Source organism: Poecilia formosa, unplaced genomic scaffold (assembly GCF_000485575.1).
Source record: "Poecilia formosa unplaced genomic scaffold, Poecilia_formosa-5.1.2 Scaffold0, whole genome shotgun sequence".
NCBI lineage: Eukaryota > Metazoa > Chordata > Actinopteri > Cyprinodontiformes > Poeciliidae > Poecilia > Poecilia formosa.
The window spans coordinates 3,943,911-3,967,459 of NW_006799939.1; positions in this window are offsets into that span (position 1 = coordinate 3,943,911).

Genomic DNA, 23,549 nt, shown 5'->3' on the forward strand with positions numbered 1-23,549 from the left:
TCTTAGTGGTTAATGGTGACATCGATCCCATAAGTATAGATGCACACTTTGCATCTTACACTAATTTAAATAAATCATTTCACTGCCACCATGGCGACCACCATGCATCCCGCAGGATTAACCTTAGTTATGAAAGTCTCGCGAAGAATATACATAAAACAACGTTGACTGTTTTTCTGAAACATCGAAACTAATAAAGCAGAAGCAGAAGCTTTTTCTGGTTTCACTTATCAGCCTCTTTCAGAGAAACAGTTCAGCTTCTGTTTGTTTCCCTGAAAGAGGCTGAGTGTCTATGAGCTGCCTCAGGTTGTACAAAAGTCACAATTAGTGCCAACTACTTCCCACACAGATGGGATTTTTTTTTTTCCAAGCCGAATCAGGTGAATCACTGGAGACGTCAGTGCGTGAGATGTCTCAGAATATATGACTAATTATTACAACAAGCACGAGGAGTCTTTTGGTTGCTAACCGCTAGCTAGCACTACTGCAATCCAATGGTCTGATGTATTTATGCACTCTTTCTTCTCCATAAACCAGGAGTGTTTTAAAGCTAGAATTAGCGCGGCACTCTGCACTGCGTCCAGGTGCGGTTCTTCTCCTCGTTCTACGGCTGACTGATCTCATGAACCGTCTCGACTTGCATATTGGTCTTACTTTCACATGAGTCAGCTATTATGGGGCTTTAAAAACTTCACACATGGCGTTTTTCCACTGGCACAGTGGGGCTCGACTCGGCTCAGATCTTCTCTGAACAGCTTAGGTGGTTTTTCGTTAGGACTGAGTAGCTGCTGCAGTGAGTGGTGCCATCACAAACTGGGCGACCCTACCGCCCAAGAAGTGACGCTAAGAGCCAAAAGAGCAAATAAGCAAATTCGTAATGTGACAGGTGAGCATGCAGCTTTGCCACTTGGGTGGAGGGTATGTTCATGTGGTCACAAGATATGAATGCCGCTCTTTCTGGCACTCTGGCCCGCACGGTCTCATTCTCTGTTGACTGTGTCATTATGCTGTCAAGCCAGGCACGTATTAACTGTTTGGATCTGACCAGCCTGTGTCTCTGTCGTCTTGTCCTGAATTGATATCTGAAGTTGGATCGGCATCAGCATCGGATCCAGGCGCTGCCATAGCGACGCGCCGCGACGTCCACGGTCCGGTTCGCCTTTTCTGCCATTGAAATCCAACCAGGAAGTATCAGCTGAAGTGGCCGTGCTTTACCCATCTTCACTGACTGGAACCAGCAATAGACGCGTCAACACATGCAAATCGGCTAAGCGTTTCCTCTCCCCGACCCGGCTGTGTGGTCCTGGCTTAAATGACTTCACTGAACAAGCTGAAATCAAACACAAAGGTTAACTATTTGAAAACCTCTGAAATGGCTATTTAAAGCATGTGTGGTTTCTTTATATTTTTAACTAGCTTTTTTTTTTAAAGTCTATTTTCTCAGAAATTGATGTTTTTTCTTCATTTGCGCTCTTCCCACTGTTGCCGTGGTGCATTACATATTTTAAAACCAATACGGAGTGTCACCATTTTCCCAGACGTCCTTGGTTGCACGATCCCAGCTGCATGCATTGAAAGCGCCGTATCGTCATCTCACGGGTTCGACTTTAATGCCGAATTGGTAACATAAAGAAGTGCTAGTGGTTAAGCCAGTCGTTTTCATCTAACCAAATATTCCTCATCTCTGGGTGCTTCAGGACGGCAGCAGAACTCGTTTACAGGCCGTTCAACCTGCTCCGCTGCTCAAGCAGGAATCTGTTTTTGGTCTGCCACAACAAAAGCTGCCAGCATCTGTTCTTCTGGTTTTGTTTCCGTGGCGATGAAGCATCATTTTTTGCGTAATTTCTACGTAACCGTGGCACCGCATTGTGGTGCTATTAAAGAAACTTTTAGCAAGAGTGGAGAGAGAAATTTTAGAAAAAAATGCATAAACACTTTTCTGTCTAAACCTTCTCAGAACAGCCACACAAAGTTGAACGTGGAGCCATCCGCTGCATTGTTCATGATATTCTTGAGTCAGCATAATTTTTTGTTGTTGTTGTTGTTGTATCAACAGTGTGTGTTAAGTGGAACCACGCTGTGAAACATGGGTTTCCTTCCATAACCCTCAATAACCCTCAGAAGTATCAGTTAGTATAAACCACTCTATAAATCTGGGACTCTGAGCTGTTATTGTATCAAATTATTTAACCAACAGAGAGCAGACGCAGAGAGAGAGAAAAGAGAAGCTGGCAGAGCAGCAGACTGGAAAATGAAAATGATTCCCCAGTTGCTTCGGACTCGTTTACATATCCGGAGGTTTGGGGAAGCTGCCGCTCTCGTCACTGTGCAAACACGTTCAGGTGTTCATGTGCGTGATTACCTCTGTGAACACCGAACTAAACAAAAAGATATGCAAATTGACTTGTTTTTACTTTTTTGTTTCATTCAAACACGGAGCCCCAGGCACAAAGGGAAAGCTTTGTTAGTGTTGGCTGCTGCTGTCTGCTGTGCTGAGAGGGGACATTGGAGCGCTGCCTGCATTGTAGATAGCAGAAAATACTCAAACTCATTTAACCTGCACAGCTGCAAGTGTGCGCCGATAAGGGAATTGTGTTTGAGTGCAACTCTTGCACACAAAGCTGTATTATTACGTCTTTTTTGATTTTGACAAAGCCGAGGTTAGAAAACAGAGAGCTTGACGTTAAACCGTACCAACAAAACCGGCTTCTTTCACGTTGATTTACACCAGTTACCTTAAACACTAACACATTGCTTTTCTTCTATCACAAGATTAGACAGTAAATAACACAATACTTATATATATATATACTGTCACATCTAATACCAGCTGTTTAATTTAAATTAGGGTTAAGGTGGTATTGTGTGGGTTTCTTGGCCAGTCTAACAGACGCCTTTTGACCATCGATAGCTATTTCATACAAAGATCCTAAGATCATAAGTTCATCAGTGGGTAGCATTGAGACAATACTCAGACAAGTAATGCTGAGTTTTCTATTGTTTAAGATTGTGTAAGTTTTTCTATAACTAGCTTTCTGCTTCATGTATCCTGATTCCTGTTTTTGCTTCAGAATGCCTCTTGACTTTGTACTTTATCTTACTCTCACCTGCACAGTTCACAGCCTAATTTATATATATATATAAAAAAAAACTCTTTATGCTTTTGGAAGCTTTTCCTTCTGCTCCTCTTTTCATCATGAAGTTGTTATTCTCTGCTTGACCTCTGCTAGATTTAATAAAAACAGAGTCTTGTCGGGTTTTATTGGCTACCCAGAATGGGTGGCCTATGTTTGCGCTCTTCCCAAAATGCAAATACGACGGGCCTCGTTTGCAAAGATGTTTGTGGATTGCATTTTAAAGCAAAGTGTACACTTCAATCGAAGAAGTCCAGATGTGTAAAAATGTATGCAAATACTGTTAGGTTGACAAGGGGTCACACACCGTTTGGTGGACAGATAATTTTCGATAAATATGAATGTTTGCTCGTACCACATGTAATGAAGAGTTGGTGTCCATTACACAGTCAATCATACTAGCATATGGGTCTAATTAAACAAGTAATATGTAGCAGTGAGACAAATGTTTATTAGAAAAATGTCGCCAGCTTGTTTGATAAAGATTTAGTGCATTCAGGTATGAAAATATCTCTCTGGATCCCTTAATAAAGTTGAAAACTTTAACATTTAGAGAAAAAATGTTGTCTTCACCTATTGGAAAAAAACAAAAACAAAACAAACATCCTTCATCACATGTCTTAGGAACCATGACTTCATGTCCACCATGATCGCATTGCGTCAGAATCGAAAAGGAGAAGCACATGTTGCATCTGGTCTTTATGGGTTAAAAGATGTTCTGGCACAAACAGAGAATGTTTGCAACACAAGCTTCTACTCTTCTCATTAATTACACAGTAACCATGGGAAACTGCTTTCAGACACCCTAACTACCCATTCTGGTTGTAAACAGTCAAGGGGGGGTTTGTCAGGAGTAACTACATTTTAGAGAAGTACCTACCTTGCAAAAAGGGATCTGTGACTAAGGGTGGGCGGCTCTGTCAAATGTTTTGATGTCTTTGAAGGGTAACCAGGGGTGACAGTTCTCAAACTAACTAAATACCAGACTGGTTGACTGACACTTCAAAAAAAGCTAAAAAAAAAACAAAAAAACTATTATCTCCAGCATAAAAGTAAGGTTCTGAATCTTCACCATAAAAAAAACACAGATTCTGACACATAAACTCAGTCGCACAAAGAGCAAACAAACAGAACAAACTCTCAGAAAGTCTTAAACTTTCCACTGACCTGAAGGATTTTTCTTACAATGACGGAAAAACAGCAGCATTAAGAAATAAAAAAAACTGTAATCTTATCAAAAGCGATTACAGAGCAACAGTTAGACATTTGTTTTTCATTTTATCACTATGTACAGTGAATATACTGACAGGGACTTTCCAACGTATGTTTTTATGATATTAGGCTGTTTTTATGAACTCATCTGCTCAGAGACTACAGATGGAAACTCGCTTAAGCGAAACCTGGTGCAAAGCGTCTTTTATTAATGTGTTTTTGCAACTTGTGCTTGTTATAAAACCAATAAACCAAGCAGATTACCGCCTTGCCTTTTCTCTCCACTGCAAAGCGGCTGAATGATGTGAACGAGCTAATCAATACAAGATATCTTCTGCCCTGCGTGTTGGTTTGATCCGCCGCCGATCCCGCCCACTCCACTTCGGCGAATTGAGATATGTGTGAGTATCGGGGTGATTTATTGCCTGCAATGTGCTCCGCATTTACTGCCACCCATTTTGTTTTATGGTGATTTTTATAAGGGTGAACTAAGCTGACAAGTCCGTCCTGCAGACCATTATTGTTTGTGATTATTTATCTTTTATTGATGTAAGTAAATTGGTGCTCAATTGGTGCAGCTTTGAGCAAACGTATAACTCACATCTATATTTATGCAAGTATTCACCCATTGATTTACAAAAAGATAAGCACACACACACAGTAACATCCATAACATCCCGTTGCCTTCACATACAAACATGAACGCCCAAACAGATAGCTTGTTTAAACTATACCCAGTGCGGTGATTAATGACCCACAGATTTATGATCTTGGCCTTTGCAAACGTTACACACTTTGACGGGTTTATTTTTACTGGTGTAAACAAATGCACATGCAGTTTTCATAAATGCAACTAGGCGAAACAACGCGCTCGAACAGATGTGTTTTATTGCGCAAATGTTGAAGTTGGCTTCGCGAGCAGCATCCGAGCTAAAACCCCGCGCTCGTGTCAGAGCAATAATTGCGCCGTTTCGCGTTAAAGAGGCGCAGCAGACTCTTTGTTCTTAGTGCGTCAGATAATACGGACTGATTAGGTGCAATGCAATCTACGTTTGATGGATGTGTGTTTACATCAGAGCGAGCAAAGCTATTCCCGCGAAATTAAGTGCTCACAAAAAAACCCTGACTCTCTCTTTTTATTGCTGCGAGCTCAGATGAAACTGTAACTGATTAAAAGAATTGGAAAGCATAACCGCACAATTTTATAGCTTTTAACTGCGTTGCTTTGTTCGAGAAAACCTGACATCTTAACTCATTCTCTTTAACTCTCTCCAAACTCCTCCAAGCTGTAAAATAATCATAAGAGTTTAACATAAAAAGACTTCCACTTTCAGACGGACCACCTGCACTTGTAAAACCTTTTTCTAAGGGAAATCTAAGGTTAAAATAAACGATCTATCAAACACTTGTAGACCAACTCTAAGTGAAAGTTATTGTTAAGATCATGTTCATATAGATTATGAGGAATTAGTGAAATGACCACTTTAACTCTCTGTGTCTAAAGCTCCTCAGTAAGGCACAGACAGTTTATTCCACCTAAAAAGTTGAATGCTGGGAAAGAGGGACCAGAAGAGATCCAGGAGGAGATCAGAACAGCTAAGATGCCGCTAATGGCTAGCTTGTTTGTAGCCTCCAGTACAAAACCCATAGCAACAACAGGATGGCATTGGCTCCATCCTGTCATTCACCCATTAACAAACACGCTGATGGTGGCAAGATGCTGGACACGGTGGGTGGAGTGTTTTGCTCAAGGACACAACTGGTCATTCACAGTAACACCATGATTATTGAACCAGCTTTTGGTATTTTTTTAGGAGTGTGGTCAGGAGCCAAGTCCTGCTGGAAAATGAATTCAGCATATCCATAAAGTTTGTCAGTAGAAGGAAGCATGAAGTCCTCTGAAAACCCTGGCAGACTTTAGAAAACACAGTCGACCAACTCCGTGACGAGGCACCCAAACCGTAGCGTGGTGAAAAATAGCATTACCAACTCATGTGATTTAAAAATAAAAGCATTTCTGTTAAACATCATCATGCTGATAGTCAAACATGGTGGTTCCAGTGTTGCTTGTAATGGATGGAGCCACAAATCCTGCTGACAAACCCGGACGGAGAACGTCCAGCTCTCAGTTTGTGACCTCAGCATCAGCACAATGCCCATGCAGAAAAATCAAAACTAAGGTTTTGGAGCGGTCTAGTCAAAGTTCAGATATACATTCAATTGCAATACTGTGGCATGTTGGAAATACGCTCTCTGTAATAAAAAAAAAATCACATTCTTATTGGAGTAAAAAAGAAAACGACTGACAGGGACAAACTTGTTCAACCTTCTTCGCATCACAATATGTAAACTGTGATGCGAAGGAGAGCGAAGACAACATGGCTTTGAGTCCAGCTGTAAAACATCAAAATAATACATTTTTCAAGATGTATACCAGAAATAAAATGGGGCTGAAATAAAGAGATGAGCAGAATTGGGTTGTCGTTGACCAAAACACTGTGCAGCATCACGTTACTTACAGCACTGCACTGGAGACAATCGATCATTTAAAGAAACATCTTGATTCCATTTGCCAGCTTTAGATGAACAATATGTTTGAGCGAGTCGCTTTAAAACCTGATGCATTTCTCTACCATTATCTGCACATCTTCGACACATGATCGCTTCATTTTTGAATCCAAAATGTATACTGAAGAGAAACATTAGAGCACCTGGGGGCAAAAAAAAAAATCAATGCAGGCTAAAGGAGAACATGCAGCTCCGCAAAGAACCAGCTTACTCTGGAGCAACGTCTCAGCACCGAACCTCAATGCGGCCGCATAACATTACCGATCCTAAATCATTGATGATCTACTACTGATTCCTAAATCCTCTCTGTCATAGCCACACCCCTTGTCAGCCTGGGCTGATTCGCCGGACGCTAAAATGTGAAGGTCAGGAACCGAGCAGCATAACGGAAAACAGGACAAAGTGACAATCAGCAGAAAATTTAGCTGCATTATTAAATCATGTTGGAGGAAATTATTATACGAGCCAAGCAGCTGGTTGCTTCGCACTTCATGATTTTAGGAGCTGATTTTACTCATGAGTGTCAGGTTGTTACAATAATTCACATACAGCCACTGAGTGCTCTGCACTAGGATTCTTCCTTGTTCTGCTGATGCAGTCTGTGTATGCTTTCTAATGTGTAAAAGTACATAAATTAAAGGAATAATCACAAACATATGTCCAGAATATCTACATCTTTCATTTAGGCATGTATTCTTAGCATGTTTTAGTCTAAAATCCCAAATACTATTTGACATATCCTAAAAAAATAAAACTGGATCAGGTTGCCAACTACTAATGTCTTTAGGAGGTTAAACCAAGAGCAAAACCAATATACTGCCTTGTTTGTGCTGTCAAACTACAAGGGGAATGTAGATTTTACAGTAAGTGCACTTAAGTCAGAGGTCTTCTGGTTTCGTAATGAATAGTAATTATTAAGTACAGTAGCAGATGCTTGCCCGACTGAGTCTTAATGTTACACAGAGCAACGTAATGCAAGTCAGGTCCATTACGACCGCAGCCTTGTCGTGTTGAAACATGGCAAACACTGTTCAGTTACTCCCCATGTCGACTCCGATTAAGCCACCATGAGGACTTTAGCAGGTTCACCTAAATCTGCAGGAAGGCAGTGATTTGCGGAGGCTTCCTGGCCTGACTCAGCGCTGCGAGGCCAGCCCAAAATTAAAATAAATGCACTGCATGTTAATGGTACATGCCCACCCCCTCCTGACTCTCAACTCTACCGTTGTGGAGGTCTAGTATTTTCTGTATCTTACCAAAGGGATTAAATAAATACATTGTAATAGAAAAATTTATATAACACATAAAACGTGGATTTATACATTTAATTAGGGTTATGGGCAATCAAGCTGTTTCTCAATAGGGCAATGGGTGGCAGCTCAGACGCTCCAGAGAGGTTCTGATGGAATAATGCTAAACTAAAACTGGCAAATTGTGCCCTGAAGTTAAGTTTGACCCTCATGATTGAGTCTGTTGAAAACAAAATCTCAAGCAATGGTTTGCAAATAAGAGTTGGTTTAAATAATTTCTCAATGACACTTCAGTATTCGGGGAAGGAGGAGGAATGAAAGCAGTCAAACAAATTATTACCTGATCAACACTGATGAACAATTTCTTAAGATGTAGAATTAATTTCTGGAAGTCTTTGCAATATGTTGCTTGTTTAAATTATTTTTATACGTTGCTTTTTGACAGCCTACACCAACAATGTCAATCTCCAGTCCTGGAGAAACTTTGTATTTTAGAAATTTATATTTAATAGTATTTAAATATAATATTTTATATCTAAAATATCTAAAACATCTAAATAAAATATAACGTCTAAAATAGAATATTTTACATGTTTCAACAAATCTTACTCTACGAGTCCTGAACTTGATGGCATGCTAACAAGAGACTTGTCAGGCATTTGAATGAACTGTGCTGGACACAGTCACACAGTTTTCATCAAGTCTTTTGGGGGGAATTTGTCTTTTGGCTTCTATGATTCCAAAAGATTCTTGGTGAGTAAGTATCAAAATTCAAGCCACATTTGAAGTGGCCGGTGTATTTAAAGAAACACACTGTAAAAGGTCTTGCCAGAGCAGTGAAAAAAAAAGAAAAAAAGAAAAAAGATTTGACTAGATTTCAAACACCAGTACAAACAAATGGTCCAACAGTTATAGAGAGGCATACAACCTTAATTATAATCCTAAGTGCCATGCAAACATTGGAATTTATTTCTTTCCCAAACTGTTTTCCTTTATGCTGCACGGGAAACATTCCAGATTGAACGCATTGAAAGACCCAAGTGGCTTCTTTGTTTTCTTTTCTATTGTGTTTTTTGGCTTTTCTTTTTTTTCTCGTTTTCTCAAACAGGAATATTGTCTGGACCATATGTCTGGCTCTCGTTGCTGCAGCTTTCCATCCTGAGTGGAGTCCAAGGTCGAAAAAGCAAATAAACAGCGAAGCTAAGCAGGAATATACTTGACAATGAGCTCATGCTTTCTTATAGGATGGACATTAATTTCAATCTTCGTTGGTTAAACAAAATGTGCAAATAGAAGATTGAGGTACAATTTATAACAACTGAGGTTCACCTTCTTGACGTACAAACAGTGATGTAAATTGTAGGTACAAAAGTATCTTTGGTGTCCTGTTTGCTGACCAACTTGTAAGACCCATAAATGCGTCACTAGAAAAGGTTCAGGGGTCATTTATCTGTGTAATACCTGGAAGCAGATGAAAAATAATAAACACAGCCATGTCCATGTGCCCCAGTTCTGTATAACCTCTGACTGAAATCATTTCTTAAGACTTCCCTTATGGACGCAAAAGAGGTGATAAATCACAAAGAGGATTTGGAGAGCCGAAAGGTTTCTCACAATGTTTTTCGCAGATTTTGGAGAGTGGGAAGGTAGTGAGAGAATAAGAGAGAGTCTATCTAGACAGCGTAGTGAAAAAGCAGCTGCAGAACTGAAGGATTTTTACTGACTAGAGCCATTTGCTTCCCCTCTCCTGGCTCCGGCGTGAGTTGAATTTAGTTTAGGAGTGGACCTGCTGTTATAGTAAGTGTGTGCAAATGATGTCTTCCTGACACGGTGGGTGGCTTGGGGGTTTTCGTAGCCTGGATTGTTGTAAACAGGATTCCCACCTTTACCCCATCAGCACTCTTAAGTTAAAACCTGCCCTTTGCACCATGAAACGTTTGTTTTAAGCTGAACTTTGTTGAAAATAGCCATTTAATTAAATATATTTTGCATAATAACAGCTCCAAGTGCTTTAGTTTAATACAAAATGTGCAAACATTTAACATGTTTTTGGATCTATTCTTCTGAAACAGCTGCTTACTCACACTTCCTGATGCTATTGAGCCAAAAACATCTGGCTACTGTACAGTAAGCCCTCAAAGTCTCCAGTTTTACTTTGGAGTTGAATGACTCTGCAGGTAAACCGTCTGATAACGTGAAAGAGAAACAAGTGTTTCATAGGAACTGATACTGGTGCTTAGTTAAGAACAAAGCATAGCAAAGTGTGACAGGAATGGCCATTTGGCTGGCTTGCCTATTTGAAGATGTGTGTGCGTGCGTGCGTGTGTGCGCGCGCGTGTGTGTGTGTGTGTACCCAGATGTTTGGGAGGAGAAGTTAGAGGCAGGACGTTTATCCTGACTGTGAGGACCAAAAGGTGCTGTCTGGTTTGAAATGAAAGTATGTGACATTGTCTCTGGGTGACTGACTGGCTGAATTATCGGCCACCTGAAAGATGATTGGATAATTGTGACAGATACATGAAGGTGGACCAATGATGTTTTAAAACCGTCACTCAGCAGGTGAACAGGGGGGTTTGTTAAAGAAGCTGGAGTCTGATAATGTGTTGCCAGCAGGTTTAAGACAACATGATCACTTAGTTTTTTCTCCTTATCTAATTAAAATATTGTCCTAAATCATGAGAAGCCTAAAACAGCTGAAGCGCTAAGACCCTTTACACAAAGACTAAAAGACCCACTTGTTTAGAGTTGACTTTAGATTTGATGTTGATTAGTCTTGATGATTTTGCTGATGGCATTTGAGAAAATTGTATGTTTTTGCTTATTTTTTAATTAGTTATTGTGTTACGTTTTCATCATGTGTCGCACTTTGACCTGCCTTGTTGCTGAAGTGCTATACAAATAAACTTGACTTCACCAAACCCTCCCGCAGTCTTAGCGTGATGCTCAGGAGGAGTATGGCAGATGTCACGGTCAGACAGCAGGGAAGAGGGTGTGAAGGGGTTGTTCCGTCAGACCATCAGTTCCCGAAACCACTCACAAAAAATACACATGTGGGGTCAGTACATGGGTTGAAAAGGTCATGGTGTCCAGATGACCCTGTCTCTTCAGATTGCTGGAGGGTTAATAGCCCCAATCCTTGTTGAAAAGAGTTTGTAAAAAAATATTCTGAGTATTTACATATTTGCAAAAAAAATTAATTATTTGATGCCTTTTTACACCAGAGATGCTAATCATTTGGAGAATAAGTTCCACCAGCTGTTGATGAGTTGGACCCAAATGCAGACAGGATGCATTCATATCAAGAAAATTAGATATTTAGTTAAAACCAGCACCTAAAAACCAACAGGGGGCACGAATGGTGCAAATGAGGACCAACAAGACACAGGGAGGCGGAAACAAACGGATGTAACAATGACTCACGTCTCAAAGTTTAAGTATAGTGATGATGCGGGAAGGATCACTTCCGCAGCATCAATTTTCCTAAGTCTGACAAAATTGACACAGGAAATATGGGAAGTTTTTTTCTGCAAGCAGTACTAAGATTTAGTCATCCAATGTTGCAACCTATAGACGTAACACATCAGCGTTTCCCTAGTGACGAGGAGAAGGAACGAATAGCACCTGCATGCGCGCGCTGTGCTGGCGTAGCTCTACGAGGCGAGTCTGTCTCTGCTGCATGGGAGGAGTTTGTTTGCTTGAGGATTTTGGAGAAAATGTGTTTCTTGATTTGGAAATAAGTTGCCTGAATCACCCGTCTCAGTAATGAAGATAAACTTGAGTGTGTCCTTGCTTGGCACAGTGCGGAAGTTGTGAACCCACTTAGAGGAGAGGAGAGAAAGATTCAGGATGTCTTTTATTTCTGAGAAAGAAATATAAAGACATCCTGAGCTCTGCTGCACTGAGCTCTGTCTCTAGATGTGTAGTCAACATAGAAAGTGACACTGGTTCCTGTGCCTTTGATGCAAATGTAAAATACTGCTATTATTTATTGACAGGGCAGGTTTGTAAGACATAACACTGGTTTAATATCTTCTCAGAAAATCCCATAGAGACAAAGTTTTATTCCCCAGGCAGACTTGCAACACACAAACTGCAAAATGCACATATATTGAAATACAGAAGGCATTCTGTGGGTGATGCTGAATTATTGTATAAGTATAGATAGATGTGAAATATAAAAGTGAAAATATATTAATGTAATATCAGTGCTGATAAGCCAATATTGACAGCAGTCTAAAAAAAATGAATCCAAGCTATAAACTCAAAACATTGACTCATCTTTAGTGGTTTCGTGGCATATTCATTAACTTTATGCATCCTAAGCATTAAATATTTAACTGTATTTCTGTTTTTATGAATGTGTACAGCCCACTTTATTACAGAAGGACAGAATGACAATGTGAATCATTTTAGAGAGGAAAAATAACAAAAAAAAAACAAAAAAACAGGAGACTCAGACAAACACTGCATCGATCAATCCTAGTTTTCTCGACTTTTTTTTTCTTTAAAATTAAATTAAATTTGTTTTCATCCATCAGCCTGGAAATGTTTGTTTCGCTAAAGTGGGTCTTGGCCTTAAAAGTTTGAGAACCACCGCTCAAAGTAAACACCAAAAAGCTCTAAAAGAAAAACCTCAGAGCTAAATAACAAAACATAACTCAAAACATAGGGACGAGAACAAAAAAACTTAGACAAAGCTGAAGTCAAACTCCTACAGATCATGTGCTGTACATAATAGAAGTGTGTTCTTTCTGATGACATGTGTATAATGCTATCATATGCTAATTAACTTGTATCCCTCGTGTCCCAATGCAATTAAAACACCGTCATGCCTCGGATGCTATAGGAGTGACAGCAAATGCTGTTTTTCAGTTATTTCTCTTACATTTGAAAACAAAAACTCAAGCTATACTGCAGTTTAGTCTACTAAGCAGTTTCCTGCTGAAACAGACAGTCAAACATGCTAATTGGCTAATATCAGCTTTCCAGGCTCCTGGCAGGCCGTAAGGGACAGGAACAGATTACTGAAATGCAAGACCCAACACAGTGGCGTAAATTCAGCAATCCTTTAATACAAGGTCAGCACATAAACGTCCAAACCAAGCGGAGGTGTATGAAACAGAGACAAGTCAAAACAGTTCAAGCTGAGTCAAAATCCCTCGAAGAGAGAAGTAGGATTAAGGCTGGAATGCTTGACACATGAGACAAAGGCGAACCAGCAAGAGAAAGTTGCACAAAGTGAGCTATAAATAGATAAACGAAGACAGTGAGACACAGGTGGACCAGGCTGGCTACAGGTGAAATCTGGAAGAGAAGCTGTCTGAAACGAGGCAGAAAGTTACTGCACAATAACAACTGATACACAAAACTCTTAGCAATGGTAGAGAATGAGGTTGGAAAGATAAAAAATTACCACAAAGAAATAATACTGTAAATCTTCACTGATAAACTGACTGTAAAATGAACATAAAATTAGTTTTAAGTGTTCACTTAAGCATTTTTTTTACCTTGTAAATTGCTTAAAATGAAATCACTGCATATTCTATTCAACAGTGTTCAGGATTTTGTCATCACTTCCTGTTTATGTATCAGTGCATCAAATGTGAGGACGTGGATTTCTGAGTGTGTTTTTGGTTAATTTAGTTCCCCGGTCTGCACGTCTTGGCCTTCGTTGTTCCCAGCTGTGTCTCATTCCCCTGATTATCTCCTCTTGCATTTATATTCACCTGTGTCTGTGTTTCCCCCGTCGGATCCTTGTCTTCGCTGTCGTGTGTCCTGTCGTTGTTGTCTTGTAAAGTTTTCCAGTTGCTACCAGTGTTTGAGCTCTTAGCCTTTTGCTCGCCTGTGCTGCCTGGACTTTTGTTCTCACATTACATCTTCAAACTCAGTTTCTGCCTCACCTCTCTGGGTTTGGGTCCACAGCACAAAGGCACCCTAACCCTGTCACAAATCATGGCACAAAGTTAAAGCAGTTCTACAAATCGCATTTGTGATGTAGCTATGATTCAGTTCAAAAATACTTTATTGACTCCAAAGGGGAATTAAATGTTGATATTTAATGTATTCACACAATTACTAACAGTTGCTATTTTCTTTATTAATCAAAACCATTTATATCATGTAGTAGATTTTTTTTTTACTTGCTCCATTACTGTACAGCCAAAAGACTTTAACATTGTAGCTATAAGTTCTCTTTTTTTTTGTTCCATACCAGTTCATGCTTCATATAATAAAAATGACTCTCCATGTATAAAATATGTATTTTTTCGCATCAAACATTTGCACCTTGATTTGGTCCATAACCGCAAAGAGGACAAATGATAGCCAAATAACGAGGCCGATAGATAATGATTGGAATAAGATTGTTGTGTTTTGTGTTGAAACAGGAAACCTGCCAATGCAATCAGTAGATGTTTGATGCCATGTTTCAACTGCAACATACAAACACAAAAAGCCAAAAAAGCATCAACAGTGCAAATAGTACAAAAAAGCAAAATGAATCTCCCAATAACAAACAAATGTGCTCTTAATTTGACGCTTTGAATGACCACAATAATCATGTTCAGTAAAATGAAGACCACAAAAAACATATGCTTTGATCCGTTTCCCCAGAATACCATAAAAAGCATTTCTAATATTTCTTTATTCTGATTTGACACAGCATTTTTTTTCTCCTGAAATGTATTTTTTTCCCTTTTTTTCCTTTTCTTTTTTTTCATTCCTTTTTCTGAATTGGCCTCCATCTGCCCTAGAGGGAGAAACACAAACTGAACAGTATTGAAATTTCCCACTGCCCGTTTTATTTGAATAGCAACAGATCTAATTTCTCACCCTGGACAAGCTCACAGTGCCCTGACAAAAGGAGAATTGTTCCAATTTGTCTGTGTCTTTACTTTTCAGAGTAGCCGCCAGTCATAACACGGTCCTTAATGAAAGAAGAGAGCAGCCAACTCCCTGAACAGACAAAGCGGCCCCGGCTGAATTGGGTGATGACTTGCTGTGTGGGCCTATTGTGGTTTGAATGTGAAACTCTGATTGCAGTCCTTATCATTCCAATCGCTTAGCGGTGAAGCACAAGTGCAACCTCAAACTAAGTGGTGTGATCATGGCTGTACAGTGATCTCAGCAAGTAGCACTCAGTTCTTATCAGCGTCCTGAAAATGATAATCACAAATTCAATAAGACTCTAGTAGTCTCTTAATTTTGATGTTTTTTTCTTACGTATTCTCCCGTCCACACAGACGGATGACACATTCATGTACACAGAAATGATAAACGGATTTCAACGTATGCAGGCCAAATGGAAATATGCTGAAACGTGCTGAACGCTCATGTAATTCTGTTCTGAAAAAGTTAAGACACGATGACATTTCCTGTTTCTTGATAGCAGATCGTGTGATGGGGGTTTAAACAGAAGTCGGGTCAGACATCCAACACATTTAAACCGTCTCCCTCTGCACAGATAAGACTGCTGAGTCATGCTCCTGGGATGTGTCTGCTACTCTGTTTATTTACAGCTCTTGTCCGTTCACTCCCCTACTGACTCTGTATTCATATTTGATATATAAAGTATACAGTTCAAAACAGTTAATTTTACATTTAAAGATCTCCGCCTTCAGTGGGGCCTTTCAACTCTTCTTAGTCTGTCAGTTAAGCAAAAACTATGCAAATTAAGGCAGATTAAACATCGTCAACATGCGTATTATCAATCACATCTGTAGTGTGGGTAATATTGCAATAACATTTTGAGACTAAAATTGGTGAATTGGTGCATTGATTTGCAGCTTCCTTGTATTACATATAATTGAAGTGAACTGGTTTTTGCTATTTAACAAAAGTTTAGTTTATTCAGAGCTGTAAATTAAAAAAAAAAACCTTTGAAAGACAGCTATTGTTAGAAGTTAGACCATTAAATTAGCATCTAGTCCTGATTTAGATACTTAGACTTCTGAATCGTCCTCAGTTTCTCAGCATGGTGCTCCACAGGGTTTTGTTCTTGGCACCATTGTCGTGCTTTGGTTGCTTCCCTTTGTTACCATCTTCTTTGATTGTTTACCTCTGATCATTATCAGAGGTGGTGACATTCAGCTCTTTTCTTATTCTAAAGCTCTAGGCGATGCTAAGATTGGCTCCTACAACGACGTTTTCAATGTGGAAATCTGTGGGTTGGCTGACAACTTTCATTGCCTGAATCAAGACAAAGTTGAGATTTTTATCCGTGTTCCAAAAGACTTGGTTGAAATTGTTAGAAATTGGGACGTCAGAAAACATTAAACCTACAGTTTAAAAACAGTCAGGTGAAACTGGAAGCATGCATAAACTAAACCCTTTAATAATTGCTTCTGATATCTTGGGTTATATTTTAGTTGTGATTCTACTTCATCCCATCTCACGGCCACCACTTCCTGCTCCCCTCAATGTAATCCTCACCTAGACACCAAAAATAAAACTTTGCGAATTAATAGTTTCTTTTTTGGCAATACAACTCTTTGTGTCCAAAAGCTAAAAATTACCCTTGTCTTATACTTTTGTGCAGATTTCTGATTTCTCCAAACTTATCCCTTTTTCTGTTAACATGCTTCCTGAAGTCATTTTCTTTGATTCAACCTAAAAACTTTAATATTCATCATGGAAGATGATTTTCATGTCTTCAGTAGCACTCTTCGTCCGAGAAGTAAACTTTGACTTAAAAACAACAGACTTAGTTGTCTCTTAAATTATGTTGAAGCCTCTATTGAATTACTTAAGGCAGTGGTTCCCAAACTTTTTCTTCTGCGCCCCCCCCAGTGGTTTCCAAACATTTTCTGCGCCCCCCTATGGATTACAAATGGCTGTCTGGGTGAAACGCCGCGTGTGACGGGGTGACATCGACTTTTTTGGGGGAAAAATGAATGTAGGTAGCTGAAAATAGACACCAACATCATAGCCTACAAGGTACTTGTTAAGCTTAAGGTTCTGTATTGATATTAGTTTATTATTAGCATTTAAAGGCGGCTCGGAAAAACAGGTTACAACATGTTAACAACGAATTAAACAGTTTTAACTGCTGATAAAAGTGACAGAGGACACAAATATGGGAAGTGTGGAAGCCTCTACTGTATCAAATTGGCATAGGAATAACAGAGAGTTGGCCATTCTAAGGTAAAAACCCAGCGCATACAGTGTTCATGTTTTGTTTTTTTTTCATCCAGATGACTTCCCGCGCCCCCCCCTGCAATGACACGGCGCCCTCCCCTAGGGGGCGCGCCCCACAGTTTGGGAACCTCTGACTTAAGGTCTTACACAAACTTTGATTCTGAACGCTCCATTCATGTATACCTTTTCTCAGGAATACATAAGCCGCCCATATGTCTTCTACACAAAAGATGGATATTCTGCCATAATCTGCACACTATTTAAATTCTATCATTGCCTGAAAATGTGTTCATATGAAATTCTAGCTACAGGTTTATTCTCAGCGTGTTACATCTCTACATGTAGGTTCTGTATAACATTGTGATCTGTCATTGGGATCCACACAGAGGACCAGCTGAAGGCTGCAACATGCTGGAGCAATCAACAGCAAGTATCACATTGAATCGTAGGACTGAATCAAAGATGGTATTATTCACATAAGGGATTCACAAATCCATAGAGATACAAAAGACTGAGAAACTTTACACCAGTCAGGTGCTTTCGATGTTCACTTCTCACAGGGAAACATTTTGTAACTATTTAGTTTGACCACCACGAGTCTTTGAGTATACGTGTCCACATGACATAAAGGTTTTTTCTCATCATGTCGCCAAACAAATTATTGAACAAAAACTGTTTCCGATTAAATCTATATAAGAAGGCAACAAAAATGAAAATAAAAACAATATCGTTTTATGTGAAAGGTAAATATGTGGCAGTAAATGGTCGGAGTTTAACCATACATTCAGCTCACATGACGAGATGATGATGCTAAACGTTTGGTTCAGCTACGAGTTTACATTCTTTATTTAGCATTGTTCTACGGTCAAGTTAAGGCCCCATTTTTGTGTTTTTACATTTAAAATGCAGACTTTGTGAATCTCAAACAACACAAAGTCAATCGAGATACATTAAAGAAACAATGCAACAACCTTTTTATTTTAGTTTAGCCACCCACTAAACTAAAATAAAGTTCAGAATCAGTAAATGTTTCTAGTATCATCAGCAACTTTTCATGAAACTTTGGAGACTTGCTGTTATTACTAATGTTAGACTGGGTTGAGACAAATACCTGTGTTTGTGGTTATATGTGACTGGTCTTAGATGTTAAATAGCAGGTCGTAGATTTTGGTGAATTTCGCTCCATCATTGCCAAGCAACTCAAAAAGAGGCAAAGACTCAGGCCTGATCCGCCAGGACTGTGGGAAAAACCAAGTGGGTGGCTCAAATGATTTACCAAGGTCATGGAGTTCCCTCGTCAAGACCAACTAATAATGCTAATAAAATTTCATTCCAATAATCTTTTTTTTTTTGTTTTAAAACTGTATTACCGGGCATTTGACATAGCTTGCGAAAATACCACTTTAGTCCTTCAGCAGCAAGAGCCCTATTTAACAACACGCAACAACTCAGAAACAAGTCGGATCATCTGACAACATTTTGTCATCTGGCCTGAAATCTGCTGCAAGTTTCTCAGATTCAAAACTGGGGAAATATGTATTTAGTGGTGATGTAGTCTTCTAAAAATAATTATACAAACATGCTAAACTATTTAATTACACTGTTTAATAAATAAACATTTCATTTTTAATAATATAATGCAGTCAATATGACAAAACCTTATGTGTGTACATAGATATTATGTGTGGCCTTCAGATGACCCAAACTCAGGATGATTTCCTCCATGCAAAGCTCGTTGATGCAGTAGTTCATGCAAATGCAACCTAGCAGTGGTTTCACCTTTCTGTCTAAAATGCCCTTTTTTAATTGATGCAATATTAACATTTTCTCAGACGCTGATTTCTGCTATCTGCAGGGATAAATCACTATTTGTAATGAATCTAAGGTGTGTAACATTTCACTTCATGAAAAGAGTGACAAAAAATATCAAATCTTTTTACAATATTCAAATTACAGCTAAATTAAGACACATCTTTAACTACCAGCAATGGATACCAGGTGGTTTATGTTTTTTTCCCCATCATCGTTTAGTAATCATATGTAATTTCGCAGGAAAAGCCGACATAACAGCCAATGAATCTGACGCAGCTCAGCCTACTAGAGCAATTCGGACTGCAAGTTGTGGTCTTATTATTCCTGATGTCAATTATTTTGGATTGGTTGTGACATGGTTACTAAGGTTATTTCACAATAATTAGGTTCAGAAATTGCCCATAACTTGATCCCAGCTCATAGTCAACTTTTTGCCCATTTAGAGTCTTTAAGAGATTCGTTTAAACGTTATTGGTCCGTGAGGTGTGTGTGTGGGGGGTGAGGGGTGCCATTACAGAAAACCCTGTGTTTCCCCCTCCGTGCCCCCCAGAGGACACCATAAGTGTCTGTGTAAAGAAAGGAGCGAACTACTGTGTTTCTTGGCAAAAACAAATATCAGTCCAAATCCTGAAAGCAAACATTTGGCCGCAGTCCCAGAAACATATGTAACATATGGCTAACGTGACGACGGCGCCGCAGAGCAGAGCAACGCTGCAGGAGAAGGCAGGATGACGTCACAGGAAGAAACGGTGAGAAATCTGAAAGGCACGACGAGGTCCGCATCCATAAATTAGCATCCTTAAATCTGATCTCTGCTGTATGAGAAAGCCTTGTGAACCCCCGTCGTGAACCATGACAGCCTGCTTATTTTGCACTATTTTAAGAGGTGGCTTGTTAAACTGGACACACAGTCTCTCAGCATCATAAGTTGGCTTGTGGAAATTCTTCTCTTTATATGCGCCATAACAACATGCCGAGTCAGCACTTTGAGAACTTTGTGTTTTTGAAATTTAACGCTATTGCAGCTGTTTTGCATTGCGTCTTTTCTGATGAGGTGACATTCACACGCCTTGTTGCTGACTGTTTGCGTATAAAGAGTGTTATTTTGTAAAGTTGTTGAAAGTTCACTGACCTGCAGCACAAAGATGTCATAACTCGAAGCCGGACGGGGATTCCGACATGGATCGAGGAAATGTGTCCTTCTCTCTCTGCTTTTCTACTAAAATTCATCAAAATGGATAAAGTCAAGAGAAATAATTTTGCAGAAAGACGATTAACATAAAAAGATCGTTGCTGAAGGTGCTGTCCTGCCAACAACTTAACAAAATTATGAAATGAAAATCAATATATTGGAAAAAGAAAAAGATCCAAACAGCTACGAGTTATACATTTCTTTCTGCTCTTAAAAATTATGATTAACGTCTCACGGAATAAAACAAAAATGAGTCAGCTGAGCTTGTTATTGACAGTGGTTAATATGAAGACGACTATTGAACAAGAACAGTTAAGAAAAAAGCCCATTCATGAGTCACTTTCTCAGAGGACACAGAGTCAAAGATGGACTCTGAAACAGTTGGTTTCCCTGAGCTTCTTAGACCTCCACAGCAGCAAATGACTCAGAGAAACTGTACAAAAGACAACTCTGTGTAGCCAAAGGTGAGGATGGTTGGGTAATGTTTGCAGTTTGACGATGTTTGTCCCTGAGCTTTCTGACCAAACCAGCTGGGAGACATAAAGAGCAGAGTCAGAGATGAACACAAACAAATGGCCAAACTGGGTTTGGGGTTAGGAAAGTTAGGAAAGAGGAAAGTGACAAGAAGACACAAAGAGAGTTAGACGGTTTTCGGAGGAGCAGATAGCGGTGGGGGTGACTCAGGCAATGAGTGTGCCTGTGTGTGTGTAATTCATTGGTGGGAGGCCACACATGTCAATGCAGGGGGTAGAAGCATTATACAAATTAGGTAGCCCCCAAGGCAGATTAGTTACTTGCATACAGAGAGGAGGACCTGATGTGGGAGGGAAGTGGAGAAAAGTAGCTGAAAAGGGAGACGGAGTCAATCTGAGAGCAAGGAGTTCAACTGATGGGGAAGAAAGTGAATGAAAACAAGGAAGGAGGTGACATGATACTAAACTGAGAGAAATAAAACTCAAAACCACTTAGAGATGAGATTATGCGAACACATATTGTTTATAAGTAAGCAAAGTTAAAAGTTAAAGCTCAACGTTCAAATTATCATCTGAAAACATCATTTAGTTACTGGTAGCCTGATGTTAAAATTTAATGATCTGAAAAATGTATGCGACAAAAATAAATAAATAAAAAAGAAAAATTACATAAAAAGGAATCTGTAAGCAGGTAAATACTAGCTCCCTCCAAGTTGGTTCAGGTCACAATGAAATCTCCACATTTCTGCTACTTTGTGATCAATCACTCAGATGCATCATAAAGACAAACACAACTCAAATGTCTGAATAGTGCTGTAAAATAATTTAACTCTTTAGACAATTATATTGCGATGAGCTAAAAAGTCAGTACTGTACAGTTGGAGCGAGGAGTTTGTCCGATGCCAAAAGGAAAACTCATATTTGCAGTGTTGATTTGAAGACTTGTTTCTGAACAAGAGGTATGCAAAGAATGTGAAAGTACAAGACATTTTTTTGTTTTTCGTGTTCTCCTGGAGGGAGAACGGTACATTATGAAAATAATGAAATTACGGACCAGCTGCTGTCTCTAATGGATGCTGATGGTGGTTTTATTACCACAGTGTCAACCGGTTATAAAATCTGGGTTGTATCAGCAAAGAGAAGGCTGGAAATGCCTGAAAGTGACTTCCAAGCTAACGGGAAGCAAAATGATAAATGAGCTGCATGTTTACAGTGCTATTTAACATTAACCAGACGTATACAAAGTGATGTTTTCTGCAAACATCTGGCAACTGAGTGGAAGGAGAAAGTGTTCAACTGGCACAAAGTCCTATTTCTAATGGTGCTGTTGACACGGGTGTTCATCGGCTCTCGTAACAGGTTGCACTGATTGGAAACACGACACATGGGTTGGACGAACAAATCGTCCATCAGGGTTGAAACGCTTGGCAGCAGCAGTGTGCTGCTCTTTTTCTTTACACAAGCACATTTGGCTTGCTGGTTGGTTTCTTGAGACGTACCGATAGGCGGTGAAGGAAGTTAGCATCTGCCACTGACTAATTCAGATAATTATATGAAGCAGGGGGTAGATTTTGTGATTTTCTATCTGCTTTGACAAGCAAGTAACATTCTGGTGGGGTAAGGACTCCAGCAGCACTCGCAGTGATGAGGAACCAACTTTAATGACAGGCCAGTGCATTTCAGCTTGTGGCCCTCAACCTCTGAAGCGTAAACTCTTGAAACAAACGTGTTTATTTGCAACACATTTTTTACGTTATCACGGACACGCATCTTGTGTTGTTTTCTACACTTTATGTGCGGTTTTTATTTGAACAACTTGACACACAGGACATGTTAAACTCTTGAACAATCACAGCTACCTCCAGTTCTCATTGGGCGAGGGAGGTGGGGTACTACTTATTGGGACAGGTTGCCAAGTCCACTGCAGGGCAACACAGAGACAAACACACACACGCACACACACACACCTAAGGACAACTTTAGAGAAACCAATTAACTCAAGATTTATGTAGGAGAAAGCCAGATTACCCAGACAAACAACAGTTGCGGTCGCCTCAGTTGACTGTTTTTCCTGTGGATCATTCCGGAGCTGCAGACCTCAGGGAGGTGACGTGATTGGTCGATGGCTTAACTCATGTCCTGTGTCACGTTAACGACACATAAATTGTAGAAATCAACACAAGATGTGTGTACTTGATAGTAAGAAATAAAATGTGTTTTTGATATCAACACGTTTGTTTTAAGGGTGCAGTTGGTCACAACCTCATGCAGATGATAAATACGAGGTAAAACCTGGACTTTGTCTGGTCCAGACGGCGTCTCTAATTAAAATTTAACTTCAGTGAATTTAAATGACAAGATTTGTTGAGACCCATTAGATGTAGTCCACCTTTTTGCTGAAGCACAGTAATTCAAATTCAGGTTTGGTAAGCACATTGAAGGTGGTGAAAAAAATAACGACATTGGAGAGTCGAGTTTTCTTTAACCCATCCCTACAAACATGTTAGAAATCTTTGTTTTGGGCTTTGTTCTCCCAAAGAACATATAACTAATGTTTAATAGTGATGTTAGATGATTACTGTTGGCATCCCTCTTATTTTAGGTTTTCAGTACGGGGACACAGATGACTAACAGATTTAGAAAGGTTTGCAGCAGGCAGATGGATCCGTTTGACAGTGCTTTGACAGAAAAGCTCTGCTAGAGTGTGTGTCAATCTGCCTTAAGTACATACACACATGGTTACCAAGTAAACTGGCCATGATCTCTGCTAGCA